Here is a 6,000-nt window from a genome sequence, read left to right as displayed (position 1 = left end):
GGGATAAAGGGGACTTGATACTCTAATGCTATGGTTGGGTTTTACCTTAATGAATCTTTAGTAGTTGTGGATGCTTGCTAGAGTTCCAATCATAAGTGCATATGATCCAAGTAGAGAAAGTATGTTAGCTTATGCCTCTCTCTCAAATAGAATTTCAATAGTGATTACCGGTCTAGTAACATAGTCAATTGCTTAGGGACAATTCCACAACTCCTACCACCACTTTTCCACACTCGCTATATTTATTTTATTGCATCTTTATCTAAACAGCCCCTAGCTTTTATTTACATGCTCTTTATTATCTTGCAAACCTGTCCTATCACACCTACAAAGTACTTCTAGTTTCATACTTGTTCTAGGTAAAGCGAACGCCGAGCGTGCGTAGAGTTGTATTGGTGGTCGATGGAACTTGAGGGAATATTTATTCTACCTTTAGCTCCTCGTTGGGTTCGACACTCTTACTTATCGAAAACTGTTGTGATCTCCTAAACTTTTGGGTTATCACGTCTCTAGAAATTACTTCAGAAGTTCTTTTCCAAGAAGCAAATGAGCAACTCTCATCTCAAAGAACTCTATAAGTATATTGACCAATGGTTCTCCGCTAAAGATTTTCAAGATCGGATCACTCCGCCTCTGCCAGCTCGTGAACCAGTAACCAATTTACTTTGGATTCAACTGCGCAAATTGCTCGACGAATCAGAAGCAACCTCACCTATTGAGAAACCTGCTGACAGAAATATTTTGTCTCACTGGACTCAATAGCCTGATCCCTGCCTTCATCTTCTCAGCACCAAGCCAGTCTTGAAGGATCTACTACTGCTATTGACGATGAAGATGTACCAGACGCCTCCGAATTAGAAACGTCTTCGGGAAGTTCTTCGGGCGATGCCTCAGAGTGAATCAGATTCACCTATTTTCACTCATGTTTTTCATCACCTTTTTGACACTAGTTGACAAAAGGGGGAGAATTACATCAAGAGCTTTAATAAATTTGCTCTGCTGATTTTGATGCTTATTTTCTCTAGTTTATGAGTCTTTTGCGTTGTATGTTTCAAAGACTATTTATGCCTCTTAACATACTCTGATGTAAAAATTCTGATATGAGCTGTAATATTAATAACCCCGCTTGCTGCACTATTTTCTCTCGAAGTATTGCAGGTGGAATTATTGTCAGAAGTCGTAAATGATTGCACTATATTCTCGTTGGATTATATATCATCAGTGCGAATCATTACCTCGCTTGATTGAAAAATCCTCCTTATACGTAAATGAATTGCAAGGAATTTCATTGAATAACAACTGACCATGCATACATCTAGGGGGAGTATATTTCATCATCGAGTCAAGTAACGCAGGTTCGCTCTTGTTCGATTTACATTTCACCTATCTATCTTCACTTCGATGATTATCTGTTTTGTCAACAACCATCCAAAAAGGGGGAGATTGTTGGTGCAATGATAGGCCCCTTATGTTTTGGAGTTTGTTGATAAAAACAGTATGGGACTTATGTGTTTGCTAGTGCACACGGAGTAACAAGTCCCTGAAGTATCGAGGATTTTGATGCAAACAACGAAAATAATCTCCCTACGTGGCAGCGAAGGTTATCACCGAAGATAAAGCTAACAAGAGTGACCCCTAAAAATTGCTGAAGTTCAAGCAATTGGTTCGGTGTCTGTTCGAAGAATATGACTGTGCTCAAGGAAGAATGAAGACAAAGTGAAGACGTAGTATTTGTTTCATTGTTCTTCTTCTTTCATTGAGTCATAGGACCACTGTATTATTAAGAGGGGTATAGTGTTTGAAGCTTTGATTCTCTGATGCTAAGCCCAAATCCTATGACAGCTGTGAGATAAATCTCTTTGTGTTCCGAGAAAATACTTACCAGTGAGAGACTGTTATCTTCTTCGCTGCGAGAGATTTGCCTCGGACCGAGGAGTTAACATTACTTGTTCCTCAAGTAATGTTACCGTTGCTCCAAAATACGACCGTTGTGAATGTGTCGGTTGGCCATTGGCTGGACCTCGTGTCCAAAATTGGCATTTGTCATTTCCTTTCTGGGAAGGTTGCTGCTATAAATAGCCATCCCGCGCCGGCTTTGTCTGGTGGCTGCTCCGTTTGATTCTGAGAAGATTGTTAAGCAACCCACTCTCTGAGCGATTTGAGTTTAAAATCCACCGAGAGAAAAAATCCTTGAGCCGAAGAATTAGATAGTGGTTCAGCATCACTGGAATCTAAGTTTACTACGCTCCGCCTATTACTCTTGAGAGATGCAAACTCTCTAAATGGTTAGGTGCCAAATTCTTCAGAGACCAAGAGTGATTGTGGTTCTCGAAGAAGAAGTCTATAAAGGTTCGGAGATCGCCTTCAAGTATCTACCACGAGTGATCGGCATTGATTACGAATCGATTGTCGAGGAGAATAGGGTGAAGAGAGTTTATCTTTCGTGTTAAGTCACAACTCCTCCAACCAAACGTAGTCCTTGTGCAGAAGGACGAACTGGTCGAACAAATTCTTTGTCGCCATTGAGCATCATCGATTATCTTTGTCACTCATGTTTACCTTCAAAACATTTTCATTCGTATGATTTACATTGATGCATGCCTTAGTTCTCCTTCGGTACTCTGCTCTAGTTCACTGTAGTTAGTTTTTCATTCATTCCGCTGTTGGGTTCTGAGAGATTTAAGCTTTCCGAAGAAAATTTAAAACTCCCATTCACCCCCCCCCCCTCTAGTAGACATACTTCATTCCTACAATCACACATACCAAAACAAGATGAGTCTACAACCTAATAAATGAAGTGTTGCATGACACCACACATATGTTACTCCCCACTGTAAAAGTAGTAACATTTTTTTGAAACGAGGCAAAAGATTTGTCATTTTCATTGATTAAGAAGAGATTTACCAGGTTAATTAGAGGAAAACCAAGGGAAAACCCATACACAACCCCACAAGGGGCACACACACACAGCCCCCCTAGCCGCAACAAGTGCCAAATAGTCGACCGAAGCATCGAGGACAAGGCAGCTCCGATTTTACTGAAGAGCTATACAGGAGAAAGTTGTAAGCCTTGCACCGATCTACTACAGCGCATCATCCGAAGAGTACCGTCCACTGAAAACCGCCTTCATGGGGTCATCGTTGCCGCAGGAACATCACACACGGCTTCGACTTCTCTGTCACAGCCAGAAGCGAGCATAGGCACACCCATTGGCGCACAGGACCGTCGACATCAGAAAGACAAGCTGCGACCTAGCTTCGCACGCCAACATCGTCGTTGCCACACAAGTCGCAACACCAACCACTCGCATCACCGGTTGCCCGTCGGACAAACATGATTCCGCACATGTCCAACCTGCAAGAAGCACAAAAGGGGCCAAGATCTTTGAAGACAGCGCCCCAAAGAGGAAAAACAACGTTGAAGATGACGCCACCACCCGATCCTTCGCAGGATCATGACTTTCACACACAAATCTTAACCCGAGAGCACTGGAAGCGCAAAACTCCTCGACGGTGCCTCCAAGAAGGATAGTGATGCCCATGGGCGCTACCGCCGCCGGCCGACAAGCGTTGGCGAGGCTTTTGCCTGGAGCAGCATGACCAACACTCACACACAACACTCCATTGGCCCGCACACCTCTGACGCAGCGAACACGCCACCACCGCGCCAGAGCCAGCTTCTCCCTCCCAATTCATCTGCCAAAATAGGCGAGCCAAATCCAACATCTGGCACCCATCACCGCTGCACGAGCACCCCCACGCCAGAGAACGGAGCTCCCAACTGCGACAGAATCTCCACCGACGCAGATAACACGAACCGGCCAAAGCCGGTCAGATCTAGCAAGCTGGCACTCCATCGACAAGATCCCACGCGGGGACGAGCTCGCACAGGTAGGACCAAGGGGCCGCCAGCCCGCCTAGCCCAGCGGGAGAATATTGTCGAGCGATGCGAGGAGGCCGCGACGTCGCCGGAGTTGCCACGCTGAAGAGGAAAACACCGGGCAGCAAGGGGGCAGAGCTACCACCACCACGAGCAGCTGGCGCGGAGTAGCATCGCGCCCAGGCCCGACCACGCTTCCCAGGCGGCTGTAGCAGCCGTCGTTGCCACGAAGACCGAGGTCACTGCCCCGGGACCCAGGCTCCGCCTCGCCCTTTGCTACGGCCGGATGTCCCCCTCCCCTTAGAGGAAGGGGCCGCCGCCACCGCAGTAGGGGCCGACGATAGCGGCGGCATGGGAGGAGCGAGAGACCGGACATGCCGACACTAGTGGGGCCCCCGGGTCGTCTTAGAGGAGACGGCGCGAGGGAGAGGGGAGGATAAGAGGAAGTAGCAACATAGACTATTAACAAAAGCATGTAACTAGTCTAAGTTACTCCCCACTATGGATAGTCTGATGGGGTTTGCATGATGGTGGTAGATTTTTCAAGATCCGAGACTTTCGTCATGTGGTAATGAAGGTAGACTGTCTAGAGGTTGTGCGCCTCTCTAATTCTCGCCGTGACTCCCACTCCATTGTGGCTTCGTTCCATTTGGAAGTTGTAGACTTGCCTTTTTTTTCTTTAATTCATTAATTATCCAACATGTAAACAGAGAGTTGAATTGATTTCAAACCATGTTAAGAATCTGACCCTCCTTGTCGCTCATTCAATCTTCTAGTGCACATTGGTGCTATGCGTGCGGTTTACTTGTCGGTCGCTGATAGTTGAATTGATTCTGAACCTCCTTTCCTCATTAGGCTTCGTTCGCTTAATCCTGCCCCCGCCGAGATTGGAGTCAAAACTCCGTGGATCGGCCGGGTATATATCCTCGATTGCTTCATATAGTGCATTCATTTATACCCTGCGGGGATAGAAACTCTGTCAAAGCCCCTCGCAACCCTGTGGTTTTGACGAAGAAAACAACCTCTCCTCTGTATGAGTGGAATTAATCCCGTTGTTGCTGTACGGAAGGCGTGACGGTGCGGGGTCAACACAACACCCTCGTGGATTGGATCCTATGGATCCTCTAGGGGGTCAAATATCTAGTAACCGAACATAGCCTTAGACTGATCATAAGAAGTAACTTAGACTAGCAACATGCATATGTTACTAGTCTATGTTACTATCTTCATAATGAGTAGTAACATATAGATGGTAACCTCCCTTGGCCTATGGCTACGGGAGAAGCAAGGGCCGAACAACCTGCGGAGGAAGGATCTACGTACAATCTTCATTCTAACACTTTAGGAACCGTGGAAGCATCGCAGTGCTATTGTGTTTGACGGAGCAACTCCTTCGATGAGTGTGCTCCTAAGTAGGGTGAGGTCCGAAGGCATGGTTTGGTTCGGAGCCGGCAAGTTTAAAGGGAATGTTGACCCTTTCTTCCGTAGTTTACATAGGTGGGCGAGTAGTGAGGAGTAAGTTGTAACAAAACCCTTGTAAAACTATGATGGAGGCACTCTTTTGCCTTTCTTCTTTAATACTATATAATATGCACACTCGTGCATATTCGAGAAAAAAATATATATGGTAACACGCAAGTCTTCACTAATTGAGATATAGACTCATTTTTACCTCGGGGTGTGTTATGTTACACTAACATATTATGTTAGGCTGACCATAGTGGGGGTAACATAACCGGTATCATGCATTTGGGACTAGCAAACATGTTTATGTGGTAGGCAATTAAAGAAAAGAGAAAGGGTTAAAGTAACGTAGCTAGATACCGTATCATAATAAATATTATGCTAGTAGGTGTTATGCATGGCAATAAATAAGATGATTTATGACATTAATCTATGATACTATACACTACAAAGATAGTATTATAGACCAGTATCATACGCATGATATCAATGTATGATACTTACCACTATCGGTAGCCTTACCACAAGCATATTTCTCCTCGTTAACCCTATGCCACCTAAGCAAATTTGTCTTAGGATATGTTATGTTACTACCTAAGTTACTCACACTATGACTAGCCTTAGCGATCTAATAATGACTTATTGTTCGGATGCGCT

Source organism: Triticum dicoccoides, chromosome 5B (assembly GCF_002162155.2).
Source record: "Triticum dicoccoides isolate Atlit2015 ecotype Zavitan chromosome 5B, WEW_v2.0, whole genome shotgun sequence".
NCBI lineage: Eukaryota > Viridiplantae > Streptophyta > Magnoliopsida > Poales > Poaceae > Triticum > Triticum dicoccoides.
The sequence above is the reverse complement of the archived record's forward strand: the minus strand, read 5'-3'. Positions refer to the sequence as shown.